This window comes from Terrapene carolina, unplaced genomic scaffold (genome assembly GCF_002925995.2).
Source record: "Terrapene carolina triunguis isolate 2854851 unplaced genomic scaffold, T_m_triunguis-2.0 Scaffold88, whole genome shotgun sequence".
Lineage (NCBI taxonomy): Eukaryota > Metazoa > Chordata > Testudines > Emydidae > Terrapene > Terrapene triunguis.
In genome coordinates, this window is record NW_020664439.1 from 31,334,710 (window position 1) to 31,356,265 (window position 21,556).

A 21,556-nucleotide genomic window follows, 5' to 3' on the forward strand; every position below is an offset into this window, starting at 1 on the left:
CATCCTTCTGAAATAGAAAAACACAAAGCAAGAGGGAAACTAAGTTTATTGAAAAATGCAACTGCATCAAAATAGCCCAAATAATTTGAACCCTTCTCTTGTGTCAATCATTTATCCTAGCTAATATATAAAGTAATATACATGACAAAATACTGATTTTACTGGTGAGTGAGTGGGTGTTTTTTTGTTGTTGTTCAGTGATGTTACTTTCAGATGTTTCTAAATAACCCTAGTTGTTAGAGTTGCCAAAATTCAGATGATGAAACATGTTTTGATTCAGTTAATCATCCTTTTCCCTAGGGTCTTCAAAGTAAGGCAACAATTCATCTTTCTTGAAGTGTAGCAAATAGAACCTACAGCCCTTGAAGTCTGTCATAGTGTTAGTTATCAGGAAAATGTGCCATGTCTCATTTATATAAAACTGGAGATGAAGAGAGCCAGTTTAGAGAGGATAGGTATTTTGGAATACTTTTCAAACTTTATACTGCTGAATATCCATTTCAAAATGAATGGGGGCATTCATTCAGGAAAGTGTGGAAACTGATCTCTGGGTGTATAAACTTTAGATCTTGACTAAATAGCTCTAAAGGTATAACTCTTAGATTGTATGCAGACACACCAATCCACAACTTCCATTTAGCATGACAGTATTTTGGGTGTGAACTTATCATTATGAACATCTGCCTGAAATCCATATCATTTGGACACAAGAGCTAGAGGTATTGTGTGTGAAATTACTAAAAGTGAATTCCCCACCACCACCACCATCTCCAATTCTTCGCTAGACCATTTCTTGCTAGCTGTCCCTTTGATTATTTGTATACATTTCCAAAAGTTAATGTCCTAGTCTCTTCAACTCTATTTAGCCTTTGAGGACATTTCTCCTTCTTGGGCAGCCTCAATATGATTGCTTTGCTCTCAGGAAGCATTCAAGCCCCTTCAATGTGCAGCAGAGATCAGGACAGACAAATGGTACCTAAGAGTGCTAGTGTCACGTCTGTAATGTGGGGATAAAGCAAGACGACATTTTTTGTTTTTGTTTTTAGTTTTCCTGTAGCAGCATTAACAATGACTTATTTTCATTGATCTTTTAGCTACTCTTGAAATTTCATCCATCAGGCAAGATGGAGGAGATGAAGATGGATTGATTGAACAGGAACTGCTAACTCCATGTGGATCCTTTTCTTCCTCTTTGGGGTACTTCTTATCTCCTGGTTTCCTTTTTTGTAATTGGATTGCTTCTTATAATAAAGAACAAGGAATATTTCATATACTTAAGGAATACATTTTTAGTAATGTTTTTGAATTATATGTATTCCTGTTCTATATGCAGTTTCTCTTTAAATGTATATTCTATAGAACTTTTTATTCCAAAGGCACTTTCTATAGGCACTTCTTCAATGTGTCCATCTCATAGGTGGAGAGTGACAGTCAAGAAAATCAGTGAAAATAACATCCTCACTTCCTTCTAATTCCTATTCAAGAATAGCTTCTGCTGCTATAGGACATCAACCAGTTAATGCTGGCTGTGTTGCATGAAAAATGGGGATAGTTGGTACTTTATATGTTTATAATATTCACATTTATATTATGCATATAAACTTGTGTATGTGTCTCTCCCTTCCCCAGTCTCTACATGTTTTATAAGCACTGATCCTGCAAACAAATGTACATATGAGTATTTCCATTGAGTTCAGCTAGAGTAGTGAAAACAATTCATGTGCATAAGTGTTGGCAGAATTAGGTTGTAAACTCTTCAAGACAGGAGCCGAGTTTCCTACTTACTGGAGTAACGCATTTACCATGTATTTAATTGCTCTACAAATAAGTAAATAAAGACAAATTCTAGCAGTTAGTCATTGTCCAGAATAGGGGGCAGTACAGAGCTCCCCTGCCCCATTGGTCGCTCAGAGAAACATAATTCACCCCACCACTGGGCAGTATACAAAATGACTGCCAGATTCACTGTCATTTGGGATGATACACCATGCTTTCTCCAATGTGAAAGGGAGGGGAAGGGAATCTAAGTCTTGCCTCCTCCATTCATTTGAGGGAACACTATGAGTATGTCTACACTGCAATTAAAAACCCACAGCTAGCTCAAGCCAGCTGGCTTGGGGTAAGGGGCTGTTTAATTGTGGTGTAGATGTTCTGGCTCAGGCTGGAGCCTGGACTCTAGGACCCTGAAAGGTGAGAGGGTCCCAGAACTCAGGCTTCTGCCTGGGCCTGAACATTACACAACAATTAAACAGCCCCTAGCCCCATGAGCCTGAGTCATCTGGCGTGGGCCAGCCATGGGTTTTTAATTTCAGTATAGACATACCCTAAGTGCCCAGAAGCACAGGGAGGAAGCATTCCTGTGCTCTCTGAAAGCAAGTATTATATGTGCTAGACCTTATGTTTGTACTCCTTCCTCCTTGTACTTCGCATATGGGGCTATCACAATCTGCCCCTAGATCATCATCAATGAAGAAACAGTATGTGGATGGTTATAATTTATTCTCTATTTAGCAAAGCAGGATGTTTTGAGAAACAAATACTTGGATGTGGTTTGTGGATGAGACAGAACACAAGCTTCTCCTTGCATTTTTACCAAATTCTTATTTTAAGAATAAGCCATTGTGTGGAAAGATTGTTTCTGTCAGTTAGTGTAATGTATTTGCATAAATAGCACATGATAAATGATTGTTTATCTATTTGTTTTCCTCCTCCTCTATTTGAATCACAAAACTATCTGGAATTGCAATGCATCCCTAAATAAAAAAGAGAATTATAGAGCAGTTAAAGTAATTAGAGTTATTGTTTTGAGTGGCTGTAGACACAGTTGTGAATATTGCATAGGTATTCATAAATAACAATATTAAATTAATGATAGTTTGTTTCCTTATATAATGTTGTGTGTGTTGTTCTGTATCTTGTATTATAAATCATGCAGGATGTTTCTCTGGCTTGGAAGATATGCTGAAGTAGCATTTGCTAGGTCATGAGTTTAGGAATTCATTTTTACCAAAAACATCTGGTTTACATGCTCACCTTCACTCCAAGTGATAACTAGCATAAAGAAAACATAATTATCATTGGAACTGTGCTTAGTTATTTGTACAGGAGGCCATGACCTTATTGAAAAACATGAATATTGCCAACTGCAGCAATAGCATACCGAGTTGGAAACAACTGAATGACATTTTCATCTAAAAAAAGAAAATGTGCAAGGAAATAAAAAATTAAAGACTGAATTCCAAATGAATTCTATTGTGCAAAACTCAGAGTAAAGGCGAGTGATGAAGTCAAAGTGTAGAAATATTACAAAGGAGCCATTTGAGGATTTACTTAAATGGCATGCCCTAAAAAGCAAAATTATAATAGACTCATGGAAATAAATATTTCAGTTATAGAATCTTTAGATAAATAGTCTTATAGGTCCTTGCAGTGAGAAAAAAAGTTTGTAATCCAATTTGTCACAGGGATGCAATGCTGCAGTATTTATAGCTAAGCAGGAAATGTTGCTCCAACAAAGTACCTGAAATGGTGTCAGGCATTTATATACAAAGAAGACAATGGGAAAGGTCATGTGAACAACTGCTTACCATTGTGAATAAGGGGTTCACAGTCTAGGTCTATATTTATAAGGAGTTTGTATGGAAGTACATAAGGCTGTATTTAACTACTTGCACACAATACATTATGTAAGGTATATAGCGCTGTTCACCAGAAAATTGTCTCAATTCTCTTCTCTTTTCAGGCTGAATTGTGACTTTGTCTGCAGCCCCCAGCAAGGGGCAAAATGTTGTTGCACAGTCCCTAGAGCAGACCAAGAAGCAGTTTGTGATTTTTAGAGTCATAATCAGCCTTCTGGTCTCTGCTGTGCTTTGAGGGGGAAGTAATCTGTGTCAGGACAAGGCTGTACCAGTCACAGAGTACTTCTATCAATGTGCCAGTATGGGCTTGCTGGTGCATTAGTGGGGGATGGACCCTTGGCTTACCTGCACTGGGGAGAAGTGGGGATGAGTTGTAGAATTTCTATGGAGCCTGCTGTTCTCTCCATGATGCAAGATGTGATGTGGGTAGCCATTGCAATGGAGTTTTAGGGCCTCTCGTGCCCCCCTTATTTCCTTGTGCTGCCAAGCAATCTGGGCCAGGATTTGACCCTGTGTCATACAATACGTTCTACCTCACCCCTGTAAATAACTCAAAGTTCTATCAAATACATATTTTTTGACTTTGGTCCATAGCAGAGGTAACTATGATGGAGAAGATCTGTGCAGACTGAAAGATCTCAAAGAGCTCTTTCAAGCTACATTTCACAAGGTTGTTCTGTGCCTTCATGTGTATAAAAACACTGACATCCGTGGATTAAAAGCACTTTTAAAATGCAAATTGTGATTATAATTATCTATATGTGACATGCTTGGATTTTATATTTTCAATAGTTAGGTTCCCCAGGTCACCTTTAATAGAAATAATGTTGCTGTTTTCTCTTTATCTTCAGGGACATCCAAACTTCACATATTTGCAGCTCTTTTCAGTTTCTGTGATATCCAGTTTTTGGGGTAGGAGTTATTTATCATATTTACCTTTGCAAGCATTTTATCTCAACCAAATTAATGTAGACTGATATTAATAGATTTACATTAGAACTTTTAGGTCACCCATCCTTGCATTTCACTATCTGCTCCATGTGACTTTCAAGAGGAAGTAATAGTTCTGAAAAATGATTCTCAGCTGTGGTTTCCATAGAAGTTAATGTCCCTTGTACTCAAATTTAGCACTCCTAGCAGTTTGTAAATGGTTTTCCACCTGGGGAGAAAATAGCACCTGTGACTCTTCAGGTATTTCCCATTTTAGCACTGGTTTATCATTTTCGTCTTTTGACATAATGATTTTTAAAGAGCAAAATGTGCTCCTTCCAGGTTCCCCTTAGGTTACTGCCTAAGACTTAAGTTCACTGTTCCACAAAAAAAGTAAGAAAGTACAATGGGAATTTTTTTGATTCTCAGAAGCTGTAAGAGAATGTGACATTGCAGCCTGCCACCTGATTTTGGCTCCATATGCTCGTTTAATCAAGTAGCACAGAGGAAATATCTCAAATGCAGAACACCGACTGATTTGTAGCAGATTCAAAACAGGGACAACCCAGAAATGGGCATTCCAATTTTTCAACTCCAAAATGTATAGATAGTAAAATTCAAACTACTTTGAAAATAAGAATTGGACTATAGCTAGCCCTCAATGAGTATGCAAGTGAAGTGGGATGGGGGAAGGGAGTCTTCCCTTCCCTCCAACATAATGGCAAACCATAATCCCAAACTTTATCTTTCCTGAGCCCAAACCTGCTAAGTGCTGAGCACTTTCACTGTGATTCTTAATTCCCATTGGCTGGAGTGTGCTCAGTACTTTATAGGGTCACAACCACTAAATCCACAGCGTAGAAAAGTCTAGCATCCATAGGCAAAAGCTCTGCTTCATTCCACACTGGCCAGAGAAGCAGGGGCAGTCCTGGAAAAGAGTCCATGCTGCGCCTTGTTAAAGGATTGTACATCTCCCATTCGAGCATGTGATCCACTATGTTCTCCAAAGGCATTTTGGAAGAATCATCCAGAATATCCCATGACTCCTAATTGCTCTACATCCCCTCAATACATATTAAGTGCTGTGACTTGAAATCAACAATATATCCATTAATCATTTCTTAGTAAATGTCATTCTAGTCTCATGCATTTGATTTCAAATTCTGTCTGAAACTTTGAGTAACTGACTTTAAAATGATCACCTTGGAGCTCAAAAATCAGCCATAAAGAATGTGGGTAATTTGGAAAAGTGAAAACACCATATTTGGCAAAAAAAATTGCACTCTACTGTAATGTTCTGTACAGTTCTTGCCCAGCTCTATTCAGCATTCAACAGCACTTATTTAGGCACCTTGTTTAGGCTTCTAAATAAGCCCTGGTATACACTATGGTGGGGTCGATCTAAGTTACGCAACTTCAGCTACGTGAATAACGTAGCTGAAGTCGACGCACTTAGATCAACTTACCGTGGTGTCTTCACCACGGTGAGTCGACTGCTGCCACTCCCCCGTCGACTCTGCTTGTGCCTCTCGCGGCGCTGGAGTACAGGAGTTGATGGGAGAGTGCTTGGGGGTCGATTTATTGCGTCTAGACTAGACGCGATAAATAGATCCCTGCTGGATCGATCGCTGCCCGCTGATCTGGTGCGTAGTGTAGACATACCCTAAGTTTTTTTTTTTTTTAAAGAGCCCAGCTCCCATTCATTGTGATTAACAATTCCTCTCCTTAGGCACAATGAAACTTTCTTCCAGGAGGGAAAGCTCCTCTATACAAGACAACACAGCTTCCTTGGGGGCTTGTTCACAACCACAGAATGAACTCCCCAAGGAGCTAAGAATGAGCACACACTTTGCCACCTTCCACTCCAAGAAAAAAGGTGCATTTCTTTGATCTTGCATTCTCACACGTGTACCTATTCAAATCAACAAGCCAATGGAAATAAAGCCCTACCAAAACAAATCACTACCCTGCACATATGGTGTTTTCCCCCATGGAGAGGATGAAAGAGAGACTAATATGCCCAGCTTTTCAAAAGACTTAGGATACCCTGCTTTCTTGACACTCTGGCTCTCTGTCACAATGGGAACGCTACAGTGATGAGTGTAGGAAAAGAACCTACATAGAATAGAAGCATCTGTAATCTGAACCCTTTTGAAAATTTGATCCCATTTGTACGAAAATCTCATCCTATTGTGCTGGGCACTTTTGAAAATCTTTCCCTAAAATAAAACAATACAATGATATTGCAATACAATGAGTGCAGCAGAGAAAACAGGTCAGCCAGAAACTTTCTCTGAGATGTAGAAGTGATGCCAAATGATCAGAGTAAAAGTATGCTGCTGAGATCTTCAGGTACAGAATGCAATAACAATTAATTTGTACAGGAAGTAATATGAATAATGCTATAATTTCCAGCTACCACAGCCAACGTTTTATAGTGGATTCATTTTGGGCCATTACTAAAGAAGGCAGTCATTAACTTTTATTACTAAGGGATGGTATTGGTTGTTGCATTACTTTGAACATATAGTACACTAAATTTGCTACTTAACAGTGAATTACTGCTCCATTACTCTGTATCCTTAAAAGTAGGGTAATATTTTAATGTTTTCATGTTTCTGAAATGCTGCTTAATGCAGAAGCCTTGGAAGAACTTTGCCATCACTTGACTCACATTATGAGTCCTTAAGTACATTTATAGAATAACTTTCCATTTGTGAAAGCTCTAAGATTAAATGATATATCTCCACTATCTCTAGGAATAAATTTTGTACACACTGAATATCTGTGGGACAACAAACAAATTATTTATCAATTCTTAGGAGACCAAGTTTAATATGTTGTGAAGAATTACAGTTAATATTTTATTATTTTAAAAAATATTTACCAACTTATAATTAAGACTATTCTATTTTGGATTCCGTCAATAAAAAATTCTACTTCACAGTCAACAAGACGCTAAAACGCATTAGGCTTCAGACTTTGGTGCAATTTAGGTACCACTAACACCCAATATACAGACTGACAGCTGAGGACTTTGAATGCAGGCTGCAAATTCCTCTTCACATTCTTTGCCACACAGGAAATTTACTCCATCATGGGGAGATATTAAATTTCTGAGCTTAAAAACTGATTACATATCTGCGTATGGGAATATTAAATTCAATATACCATCTGAAGCCCAGGTTCTTAGCAGATGTGAAAAGCATTATAATTTGACTGCTTTTCAGTAGTTTATGCAAAATGAGTTAGTGGTCTCAGTACAGTTCCTAGTTGACAGGTGCCTATGTCACAAAACCCCATCATAACTAGCTCCAACTTTCATGATGGCAGAGTCTCAGCAGGGAGAAAGAATAAATACAAATGGAAAACAAATTATGGAACCTTCTTCTGACTTTTAGAGTTGGTATCTCCAGGTTAGTGCTGTGACTTTATTAGCTGAGAAGCATCAAATGCCCTCAACTTCCATTAGCCTCATCAGTCTCCCTGTGCTCCACCTTTGGGGAAGGGTTCCAAAGAGCACCAGGGATCTTCCTGGATAACAAGACCCTCCCTTTGCAATCCAACTTCCCAGGAATGTGGAAAGCTTCAGTGCCAGTGACCTCCTCCTACATCAAGCTCCAATCTGACCTCAGTAGGCTTTCAGGATGCTCAGTATGTAGTATGATGAGGTCCTATATGGGGAAGCTTGCATGACTAGTGAAAGGCCTAAAACAAATCTGTTATGATTCCAGTCCAAAATAACCTCTTATTCTGGGAATCAGCAAAGAGGGCCAATCTCATTCCACTGTAGGGTTGAGGCTTTAAAATGCAAGAAGATGATGATGTAATGTTTATACCTTTTTCTAATGGTGTTCAGCGGAGTGGTGGCACTAGTAGCAAAAGTGATTAATAAAATACAAAAATATAGGGTCAGTCCTGCTCAGCTTCTTCCTTCAAGAGCTCCTTACTGGGTCAAGAAAGCACTGAAGCACATGGTTAAGTCCATGTCTATTCAGTTAAAGTCCTTGCTTGAGTGCTTTCCTCAATCAGGATCTCAGGCAGCACCACTGAAGTCAATGGGACTAATTGCAGAAGGAAGGTGAGGAAAATCAGGCCCATATTTTTATCTCTGTATATAGCCCATATGTCTGTGAATGTGTGCATAGGTATACCAAAAATCCTTGCTGTCAAATTAGGCTTGAACAGATCATGCCAACTTTCATGGGTGTTTTCTTTGTGTGCACATGCTGTTTAGCTCCTCTAGTTCATTTTGCACTTCTGCTACTTCAAAGACCTTAACAATTTCTAAAAGAAAGGAGTCAAGGAAAGATTACTTAGAAACCCCATGCATGTTAATGATACTGCATTTTAACTGAAAAGCACAACTGATGCTTCCAAATGTTGTTGCGGTCAGTGCTAGCCCATCTCCAGAAGATCCTTCTCTTTCCAGAAAATGTTAAATTATCTTTCTGATTCATGAGACTATTGCGACATCACAAGGATAATGCTCCTTTCCCGAAATGTCTCTCTTCAAGCTTCCTATAGATGGAAATCCCATGTTGCTGAAAGGTGGCAATTAATTCTTAAACAAAAATATATTGCTTGCCATAGAATCCTGCTGGTCTTTTGCTATTGAGGAGCCATTTGTTTCTGCTATAACCCTATTTTCCTACATTATATTCTGCTGCTATCTTAGAAACATCTCAAATAGATTTTCTCCACAAATAAGTTTTTTCCCCCTATTACCATTATGGCAACTCCAGAAGGTGTCTTTCATCTCATAATAACAGCCCTGCAGATAAGAGAGCTAAGCCTGAGCTTAACTTTCTTAATGCAATTTTCTTATATCCACTCTTCCCCCCACCTTTGTTCTGATAGTAAACTCAGAGGTTAGAGATGCATAAGACCTAATTGGTCACCTCGTTCATCCTCTGCCAATGCATGATTTGTTCTCTACAGCAGTGGTTCTCAAACTTTTTTTTCCGCGGACCACTAAATGATCTTTCCAAATGTTGTTTGTACCATTAGCTAACTATTGTAAACTGCTTTGGATAAAAGCGCTATACATAAAAAAAACCTTAATAATAATTAACATTTTTTCTTTTACAAATAAAAGCACACAACTCATATTTTAATATCAGTAGTGATGGATGTGCCCTCTCTCTCGTGTCGCAGCAGCCCCTGAACTGCGACTCGGAAGGAGGTCTGTCTCTCCCGGGAAGCCACAGACCTGGAGCTGGGGAAAGTCGCCTCTTTCTCTGGCCATCACAGCCCTGCACATCCCAAATTCCTCCCACCTCCTCTTCTCACCCCACTGCCCCCTCCCACCTACCCCCATTCCCTCCAAGGCCACCACCTCACCTTACATGTGCGTCTTCTCCAGGGTCCAGGCACCTAATTACTGGAGCCACGCCTTCATTCTCTCATGTATGGACCACAGTTTGAGAACCTCTGCTCTACAGCATATTTTGTAATGTTTTGTCCAATCTACTTTTAAATGTGTCCACCATTTTCTGAGAAGATTATTCTAAGGTCTGTTGAACTTGACTAATAAGAAACAGGAATTGTACCCCGCTATTCAGCCTACATAGACTCATAGACTTTAAGGTCAGAAGGGACCATTATGGTCATCTAGTCTGACCTCCCGCATGATGCAGTCCACAAAAGCTGACCCACCCACTTTCCCTTATCTCAGCTGTTAAAGTCTCCAGATCGTGATCTAAAGACTTCAAGTCGCAGAGAATCCTCCAGCTTGCGACCCCTGCCCTATGCTGCGGAGGAAGGCGAAAAACCTCCAGGGCCTCTGCCAATCTACCCTGGAGGAAAATTCCTTCCCGACCCCAAATATGGCGATCAGTAGAACCCCGAGCATACAGGCAAGATTCTCCAGCCGGACCCACATTTTACCAGCGATGGCACGTTATTGCCTAATTGACTAAAATCACGTTATCCCATCAAACCATTCCCTCCATAAACTTATCTAGCCTAATCTTGAAGCCAGAGAGGTTTTTTTACTTTACATATTTACTTTCTTGATTTCATGACATTACTTCTCTTTATATCCTCTTCTAGCATGAAAGTAGAATGTCAGTGAATGAAATACTATTGATACTTATATGAAGTATGACAATTCTGGGAAGAAAAGTAATAATTGATTGTGGAATGATTGTATTTTGTCTGTTCATGAGTACTAAATTTTAATGTACAAAAAATTGCTCTAATGTGAAATGTAACCACTATTATGAGAATAAAAATGCATAACCAATACAAGGGCTCTTTTCCACTGTCTCCTAAATTTTCTCTATGGGATTAGTCCTAGTTGAAGAATTTGCATGAAAAGTGAACATTGAAAATATTGACGTCTTGTCCACAGCTGATTGTCCTTAGCAAAACCAGAAATGGTGTATGCAGAATGGGGTAGAAGTGGAGAAGAAAGAACAAGTAATTAATTATGCCTGTTCCCTGCACTTTCATATGTATGTTAGGTACCTCAATCAAAGCCGTCGTGGACGTTAGAAGAGGTTCTTTTTAGGCTGAGAAGGATTGTTAGAGAATCAAAAGTTAGTATTTTTGAAACTTGAGTTGGTAGATCATGCACTCTAAGTGGCAAACCTTCCACTTGAATCCATTTCTAATGGAGCTAATTGGAGCTAAGGAGCAGGGTGAAAAGGGGGAAGAAAGCAAAATTTGAAAAACAAAATCTAAATCTTTCTTCATGAAAATGTGTCTCAAGCATCTGACTGAGACTTCATGGCTCTCCTAGTCTCCATGTTCTTCTGCAGCTTGCATGTCCATGAATGCCTATTTGTATTATTATTTATCTGTTTGTTTTAGAAAAATAAACTTAATTACAAGATTAAAATACAGCCACACTCTCTGAGCCTTATTCTTCACTAGCTTGCACCTTGGGTTGCCATTTAAACTTGTGCCAAGTGCATGTAAAATGCTGCCACTGGCATGAGTAGAGAGTTTGGCTTTGGTGACATTTTACACATACATTGCTTAGGTTTAAGTGACTGCAGCAGGTACAAGGTAGTGGACAATCAGCTCCCTATAATGTTGTAATGTATGTGTGTATATATAGAGACACGGGTGGGGGGAGAGAGAGAGGGAAAAAAAGGGATTCTTTCCTAGTTAAGTCATAGAACTGTGCCAAGTTGCCTGGTTTCTATGTCTACCACTGCCAGACTTCCTTTGTAAATTGGACAAGTCATTTCCTCACCCTGTGCTTCAGTTCCCTATCTGTAAAGTGGGAATATTTAGTTCATTAATATTTGTAATGTTTGTTGAGATCTTCTAATGGAATATGCTATAGAAATGCAAAATATCTATCATTAAGATGAGTTTGATCAAATTTCTGTTAGTCTTTGACCTAACTATTGCACTTGCATTTTTTAACATTTTGATATTCTCTTACTGAATTAAAGCAAGCAGCTGTGGTCATCCTGCCCCACCAGTAATGAGTGATATTGTGTGTTACCTGCTGTGAGTCCAGGGAGTTGAAATTCTCTGTGTTGTGTCCATAGTCCTCCTATTATCCCTCTCTTCTTTTTATTTATTTATACCTTGCTGTTTTCTGTTTTCTATATAATCAAGAACATAAGTCCTGCAAAGACCTATGCATTGCACTCATGTATAAAGTTAAGCACATGCATAAATCTTTGCAGGATTGGGGCCCTAGATTGTAAACTCCTGGGGACCCTTCATTTAACTTGCCTGCAATGCATTGTACCCATCTATTTTACTATATAAATAATAATCACAAAGATAATCCTATATAAGACTTTTCCCCAGTAATGTGACATTGCCCAGTGCTGTGGGAGCCTGTGATAGTAAAAAATGCTGTAAAGTCTAGATAAAAGGGATGAGGCTATGCAACCCCGTGATACAATGGAGACCATCACAAAAGTGCAGTGTTTGCTGAGGGAGATTGGACAAGTCTGCAGGAAACGTACACACCAATACCCTTGTCTCGTAAAGTGACAGCTCCTGTAGAGCAGGGCCGGTGCTTCCATTTAGGCGTCCTAGGCGGTCGCCTAGGGTGCCAGGATTTGGGGGGGGGGCGGCATTTTGCCGCCCTCGGCGGCAATTTGGCGGCGGGGGGGTCTTTCTGCGCTCCGGGTCTTCGGCGGCAATTCTGCGGCGGGTCCTTCACTTGCTCCAGGACCCGCCGCCGAAGTGCCCCGAAGACCAGGAGCGCAAAAGGAACCCCCCGCCGCAGAATTGCTGACGACGACCGGGAGCACGGAAGGCCTAGGGCGCCAAAAACCCTGGCGCCGCTCCTGCTGTAAGTTCCCACTATTTTGCTTTTCAGCAATCAATACTGTAAATGGATTTTTAAAAATAAAATATAATTGTGATTTGCAAGTGTTTTCCTTTCCAATTTTTTTTATTATTATAGCTAACTAAGAATCCACAGTATCATAAAATGTTGCTGAGCTGATCAAATGCTCACTAATATACTACTTAATTTAAAATTGCTTTTAAATAGCTTTCTAAAGCTTGTTTAATATTGTTGTTTTTTGTATTTATTATTCTTTTACAACATAAAACTGATGGATTCCAAAGTCTGAATTACAATCTTTCTATTTTTCCTTAATACAGTAAGTTGCCTACAAGTATTCTTGTTTACATTCCTTTAGTTCCTTCTGAAATAATAAAGTAACTGCTTTTTATGCTCTATTTAAATTTTGAGTGCCAGCCAAGATTCTTCTCTTCCTGTTTTAGCATCCATTTAAAGTGAATTTTCTAATCAGCAGTGCCCTCCACATCATAAATCCTCTCCTCACTATCTTTGCTGATAACTCCAGAGATTTTGAGGCTGGGAAATTACTGGTCATGCTTCTCTAGTTATGCTTCCCCTAAGAATCTAGCCCTTAGGAAATTCGTGTTTTGTACTCCTAGTCCCTCATCTGAAGAATATAGATTCCATGAGCAGATGGTTACATGTAATTTAGAAGGTCAGCATTCAAGGAGTTTAGAAAACTTAAACTAAATACTGAAGCAAGTTTTGCAACTTTGTTCCTTTGGTTTTTGTATGTTCATTGATTTTAAGGCTATAATCCCTTCCTCTATAAATAATTTCAATTAATCTTCATTAAAAACCATAAAAAAGAACAACATGTATTCATTTTTTTTTAAGTGCAAATTGACTTAAATAGGTTTGGATCAGGCTCTAACTACCCCACGCCACATGTCATAAATACCTCATCCTGCAAGCCCTCTGGACATTGGCAAGTGTTCCAGTTTAGGAAGGACTTTCTAGATTTGAGACATAAGTGTACTGACTTTTATGATTAATCAAACTATGTTTAAAAGTGTGTGTGTGTGTACACACATATTGAGTTTCAATACTTACAGAAGAGTTTGGATGCTTTTAAATATGGATAATTCTGCACCTAGTACTACCATCCTTACTAATGCAAAACTCCTTTTCAATCCTCTTAGGGCTTGTAAGACTCACAGCATTTGTTCCTTATGAAATTTTCAATAGCAATTCTGTATAATACAATATATTATGATCAAATCATATAAGGTAAAAATAGTGCATGCTAAGTTTAAGAATCAGGTAATGACCATGACCATTAAGGAACATATGATGGGCAAAAAAATGCAAAAGTCAAAGTAAATCCCTTGAGTGTTTACAGTTGTCTGGAAGAGCTGCATTTCCCCCCACCCCCCAATAAAATCTTTTCTTATACCAAATTTCATATAACCAACTGAAAAAACAAATCAGAAAGCTAACATATACATCTCTGAATCTCTGCATCTTACATTTTTATTATAAATAGCATGTTCTCACCAATGATTTGATATTATAAATATTAGTAATAATAAGATATAGCAAAATTGTGAAAATAAATTGTAGGAAAAAAGATAAAAACCCCATTTAGTTCCAAAATGCAGTGCTTAATTCTTTGCCAATCACTGTGTTCCTCACTATCTCATTGCCAGTCTAACAGAGCATTTCTAATATAGTCTAACCATGGGTTTTCTGAACAGTCACCTTAATTACCTTATTATTTATTTATTATAATTATTTGTATTATCATAGTGCGTACAAGTCCCAATCATGGATCAGACCCCTATTACGTTAGGTGCTGGACAAACAGAGAATAAAAAGATGGTCCAGTGCATAAAAACCTTACCATCTAAGGATGCTCATTACCCTGATATCAAAACATCTTCATAGTGTGATATCACTTCTAGAAGTAGCATTTCCAGAAGTCTACAATCCTAGAAATAAGGTAACTCCATTCAAAACTAGAAAAAAGTCACAGAACCGCCAAGTTGTGCATATACCCGAACTGAGTCACTGACTCTTCGTAGACCCTCGCCCTCCTGCACCCCTTCCCTTCTACATTATACTGCTTGCCATTGTTACATCTTTAATTTTCATTGCAAGTTCTTTTGATCAGGGACTGTGCTTTCCACATCTTCTCTTATGCGCCTATGGCAACCCATAAAAATGAATCTAGCATTCAGTATTTGCTATGCATTGTCATTCCAAGAAGTTGCACTTTTAAAAGTATGGATCCAAGAAATGGCACACAAAAATACTGTAAAAGCAGTAGAGTCCTGTGGCATCTTATAGACTAACAGACGTATTGGAGCATGAGCTTTCGTGGGTGAATACCCACTTCTTCGGATGCATGTAGTGGAAATTTCCAGAGGCAGGTATAAATATGCAAGCAAGAGTGATTCAGGCTAGAGATAACGAGGTTAGTTCAATCAGGGAGGATGAGTCCCTCTTCTAGCAGTTGAGGTGTGAACACCAAGGGAGGAGAAACTGCTTTTGTAGTTGGCTAGCCATTCACAGTCTTTGTTTAATCCTGAGCTGATGGTGTTAAATTTGCAGATGAACTGAAGCTCAGCAGTGTGCGCCATGCTGTTCAGATGGGTAAGCGCTCATCAAAATACTTTTGCAGCTTTCATAACTTTGTGTTCATGTGGTCTATTATTTCCTAGATACGTTTGTTCCCTATTGTAGATACTGTGGAACTATTTTTTTTTCTTGAGACAAGGTGGGTGAGGTAATGTCTTTTATGGACCAACTTCTGTTGGTGAGAGAGACAAGCTTTTAATCTTACACCAAGCTCTTCTTAAAAAAATGTCAGTCATCCAGTCATGGAGCTAAAACAATTACCAATGTCACTAGTGATGAGCAGATGACATGTAATGAACAATGAATAGTTTATTTGTTTGCATAAACTATTCAGCAAGCACTTGCAAATAATGAATACGTGGGCTGAAATCTGGCTCATTAAAAATTTGTAAATGTAAGGCTAAGTTCATCCAATAACTTATTCACCAGGAATAATTTGATCAGCACTAGTCAAAAGTTTCAAGTAAATTTTCCATTAGTTTTCACTGTCTGCCTTTTTGTATGGCATGTGTATGGACTGCAAACGCAGAGAGATAATCAAAATATGCTGCTCAGCCTAATTCTGCCCTCAGGTGAACCTGTATAATTTCAGGGAGGCTAACAGGGTTAAGTAATAGCAAACTTTAGCCTCTTGATTCATTCATGAATTACCGAAAAAATGAACATGTTACTACTATGCAGGAGTGAGATGACACACCTGGTATATCACTTGTATGATTATTTCCGCCATGTAGGTAGTTTTCCTGACTTGATTCAGGATGTGTTGACCTCCAGTGCTGCTACTGTACAACTAAGGTTCAGTTTTTTCCATTATAAACATTTGCAATGAATTGGAAGCAGTTGTTGTGAAGCTTATAAAAAGGTCTGCTTGGTTACATTATATTTCCCCCCCAAAGCAATTGATTTAAATCATATGACTCTTTCACAGAGTGACGTAAAATAAAAGTACATTTTTCTCGAAGGTATCTGTCTTTGTTGTTATTGTTACATGCTAGCTACAAAGCATCTTAATTTCATGAAATGTTCTTGTTTTTTTGGGGGGGGATTGCTTCATAATTTCTTGAAAATGTCTTGGGTATGTAGATTTCATCAATCACATATTTAAGATGTGAGCTGGTGATGGAAAACTAGTGATGCGGTGAAGGTCTCAGAACTGGTAAAAATGAGAAATTGCCAAGATGACTGCAGTTATGGTACTTTTAAAGGTATGAGATTATAAAGGGTATCCTAGCCGCTATGCTTTCCAAAAGATATAGAAGAACGTCAAAGCTCGATATATTTCACAGCACATAAAATAAAAAACTTGGTAACTCACACACAAAATATTACCATGAAGAGTCTGAATGTACAAACCCTTACTTAACCCCTTTGAAATCAGTTGGGCTGCCTGGGTGTATAAGGATGACTTGCATGAAGAAATGGTTGTGAGTTTAAGCCCCTATATTGTGTGAGCTGCTGAGCACTCTGAGCTCCCAGTAATAAGTTAGTCTTGATGGGCCTGATCCTAGAAGATACTATTAGAATTTGGCCTAAAGCACAAAAGAGGAAATTTTAAGCTTAACCTTTTACAATATTGTTATGGACCTGATTCAGCAAAGCACCAAAGTCAATGGCAGTTAAGCATTTGCTTAAAGTTAAGCATTTGATTAAGTGCTGAACAAAGATAGAATTGTTCACATTCTTAAAGCTAAACCTGTGCTTAACTGCTTTGCTGAATCAGGGCATAAATTAACTCCATTGTACTAATTAGCTTGTAGCATAAAGGCTAAGAACTGCACGACCAGTCATACTTACCTTACTTTGCTTTGTTACTAGTGAGGAGTAGAGATAGTTCGAAACCACAAATTTCACATATTTTAGAATCTTAAATCAGACCAGGTTTGGGAAGCTTTTGTCAAACTTATGAATTTTGTAATGAAGCCAAGTGAGTTGTGTTTGGTATTATGTTTGCACATATTTTGAACAGCTGTAATAATACTAATAGTTTCTTAGTCAGCTTTACATTCTCAAAATGTCAACAATGAAGGAAAATAAATTGGGTTATGGCAGATCTCATCTACTGGAAAAAATATATTCTATGTCATTTTAAATGGTCAATTGTCATGCAACCAAAATCACAAATAATATTTTGACTGAACAAAAGACTCACCTTCAAAGTGGGTAGGAAATGGTTTTCTCATCCCACAAAAATTTTCAAAATTTTGAAGATCTTTCCCTTCTTGAACAGAGACATAGTCAAAATTTTGGAAATTTTCATGAACTACAAATTCAATATTTTTTTTAAATTGGGGTCATTCCAATAGTTTCATTTTGATGATTTTCAAAATGTTTAATTTTTGTTTTCAACAATTTTTAAAAGACTCCCTGTGGCTTAAATTTCAAAATTGTTTCAGATCGGAAAAGTGGAATTATTTATTTCAAAAATGTCCTATTTTGACAATGTCAAAAAATATTTTTTCAGAAAATATTAAGTCAAGAAATTCACTGAAACTGACCTATTCCCTTGGAAAGTTTCAGTTTCAAAGGATCAGCATTTTTGATGAAAAATGTCTCATCAAAATATTCCCAATTAGTTCGAATCACCCCACATGTTCCTTGTTTTGCAGTCTCAGATCAGTGTGTTGTTTTATATACAGTATCACATATACCTAGCAATATCCAGCATGAGCTAAGAGTGCTGTAACAGCCTGAAATCAACATTTGTTTGCTTTTTGGGGGGCTTCAGTGTTGCCGGTGCTTTAATCAATTTTTGTACATGTATTATTTCTATAGAAGACTTATAGAAATGCTGTTTTTATATATATCATGGCCTTTTGGACAGCTAGGAAAAACATCTGAACAATTTACTCATGAAAAAAATATATTATAAAGTATGTAATACTGATAAGGCAAAAAAATTCAGCACTCTTGCAAACACTCCAATCACTTGGAGTTCTTTTTCCCAGTCAAGCTCTAAAAGAACTTTCCATCAAAGCCCAAAGAAACATGTATACAATTTTAGACCTTTATATGACCTCTTTTTTCTGAAGGGTTATGCCTTAAACCTCTAGGTCCTTCTAGCTTTCTTTTTTCCTGTTAGAACTTTTCCTTTAAGTTGTCCTTCTACCCCTGCAAAGCTCAAAAAGGGGAGAGTACCTGTTTCTCTGCCTTCACATAAGCTATCTCCTACTCTGCTGGGAGCCAACACAGAAGGTCTTTTAGCTGACCTTGACTTCAAATACAAAAGACAAAAGGAAATGGATGAAACTAACTGAAGCAAGAGTAAGAATTGTACTAGACAGGCAAGGAGAGAGTGAAAGAAAAAGTCCACAATGATTGAATAGTGGTGGAAGCTATAAGTTACAGTAAAAGGTACAATGCAAAAAGTATTTTAATCTATCTATGCAACCCACCCAAGAATAAGTATTTCCCTGGAATCTTACTACGTCTTATATAATATATGGCACACAAGCAAATGCATTATAAACTCCAGATATGACAGAATCAAGTTATTACTTTTCTTACTGTTCTCCACAGAAAACAAACAATGAATATTAGTTGGACTGCAATTTTTATTTGCCTTTTAAGAAAATCAAGAAAATGTGTATGCAGTCTTGTTGTAGCCATGTTGGTCCCAGGATATTAGAGAGACAAGGTGAGTGAGATAATCTCTTTTATTGGACCAACTTCTGTTGGTGAGAGAGAGACAAGCTTTCAAACTTACACGGAGCTCTTCTTTAAAACGGAGGAATAATGAATAACAAACACGGAGCCGTGGATACTCTTGTACATAAATGCACTTGTCTGCATGCCGCTATGAGTATTTACATGAAGAACAGGCATTTCCCAAACATTAATATAAAGAAAGAGCCTGTTCATACTAGAAGCAAATAAGAAACATGAAGATGGTGAAATCAAACAGAGGTTCAGAATTCAAATACATGATCACCATCACTAGAGCTGATTGAAAACTTATGTAACTAAGCAACACAGAGCAAACTGAAAATGTTCACAACAACATAGCTGTAAATGAATTATTCACTGAAGAAATCAAATAATTTGAACAGGGAAAACAAAGAAAAAAACAAACCATCAAATTGTGCATTATAAATTATTTGCTCATCTCTACTGACTTTTCTGGCCAACTTTCTTTTCTTTCAACAGATTCAAAGGTCAAACTTTGTGTGCCAAGCCTTGGGGAAAAGGATTGTTACTAATGTCTAAAATGCCTCCAGCCATGTGAGTAAGTTGGCTGTATGGAGGGGGCTGCATATGAACCATGATTGCCTGGCTATGGCATCCAAGTTTGGCTCATAGTATTCTTCTTGCTTGTATGATGAGAAAAGTTACTACTGTGCTGTGAATCTCAATACTTCTGGCTCAAAATTGCTCTTCACTGCATGCACATAAAACTTATTTTAAGTGATGGGGAAAATTGCAGTTACTGCTGTAAGTGAAGAAAGATACACCTTGTAAGACTATGGAGTGGTGATCATTGGTGGGGTAAAGTCCATCTTTGAATTTATTGGGTAATTTATTAGTTAGTTTCAATCACTTCATTTTTAAAAGTGTATTGGTAACATTAATGTTGAAGCTGTTGCTTTTCAAGTTGATGCCATTTTAAAAGGGAAGGTTTTCTAAGATGCTCATGCTGGAAGCAGGCAAAGAATAGAGGTCTACCATGGGAGAGAAGGCTAGGTAGGGCCAGGGACTGGGAAAGACTGGTGCCTAGCACATCTCTCAGAGGAAAGGGAAGTGTTTATGTTAGTGTTGCTTCAGACTTGTTGAGTCCCAGGAGAAGAAATGTAAGTGAACTAGCTGAAGGACTAAGACTGCACAACCCAGAAGGCGGCATTGAAAGGTCAGCAGAGCATTTGAAGACCAGCTGGGCAACTGAAGCTGGTTGGTGGTTGCCCCACACAGTACTGGACTGCACTCTGGGAAGCACCTACTGTAACAAAGCCTCAAAGAGGAGACACCATAGAGAGATCACTCATGGGTCTTCTAAGCAAATCCTCCTTTGTAAACATGAACAGGGTTCTTCACCCTTCTCCCATACTGGAGAGTCCAAGGAGAGAATTACAAAAGGCATGGGGCTCCCTCTCTATGGTGATAGCTGGGATGCTCCCATATCTTGAGAGGCTGTATGGTCCCTTTATGATTAAGTTATTCAATAAGATGTTCCTGCACCAAGGACTGTGATTATCTTCCTGATAACAGACAGGTGGCTGGGTCTGAACCTCATCTGGATCCCATCTCCTGCTTGGTTCCCAAAATCCCCTCCTGCTCCCTCACTGTCTTTCTGCCTCCTTAACTTGGACTCCTAAATTCCCTACTGGCACCTGCTACCATCTCCCTCAAAAACTGTCCATAATCCGAATTCTCCTGCCAAATTCTAAAATGCCCTCTACTTCCCACTACAGGGATGGCCAGGCCACCTCTCCCCACACTGGTCCTGTAACCCTTGGGTATGTATGCACTTGGAGCTAGAGGTGCGATTCCCAGCCTGAGGAGATATATTTGCTAGCAGTCATTGAGCTAGCATGCTAAAATTAGCAGCAGGGGTGAGTAGAAGGAGGGGTTAGCTTCCCTGCAAACCTGTCCAGACCACGTGAGTATGTACTTGGGTGGCTAGCCTGAGTTGCTGCTCATGCTACCGTGGCTATACAACTATTTTTAGTGCATTAGCTCAATGAGGCCTAGTTTCAAGTGCAGACATACCCCTTTGGTATTCCCACTATCTGAACTGCTGGCTAACTCTCCTGCTAAGATGCCTCCAGCTCCCATTCCTGGTCCCTGCTGCAGCTCTGCACTCTTTCTCCTGCCTAACTAGCAATCCCCCTGCAGTGCACTCTTACAGTTCTAGAGTTGAAAGAAACCTTTTTGGGAGCATGGCTGCAGGTTCTGTTCACTGTTTCCATGCAGGTGTATGTGGAGACAATGCTGTCCGAGCTCATCTTCATGGGGAGAGATCTTGGTCCTCAGGAGCATTTTCCCATTACTGAAAACTCTGCACATCACTTGAGAGAAGAATTTCTGTAGCTGGGTTACAGAGGTATGCAATCACACATATGAAATGGGCCACTGACAGCCTAATTTGATTTGCAGTTACAGTAATTGTGCAATTATATGCACAATAGTG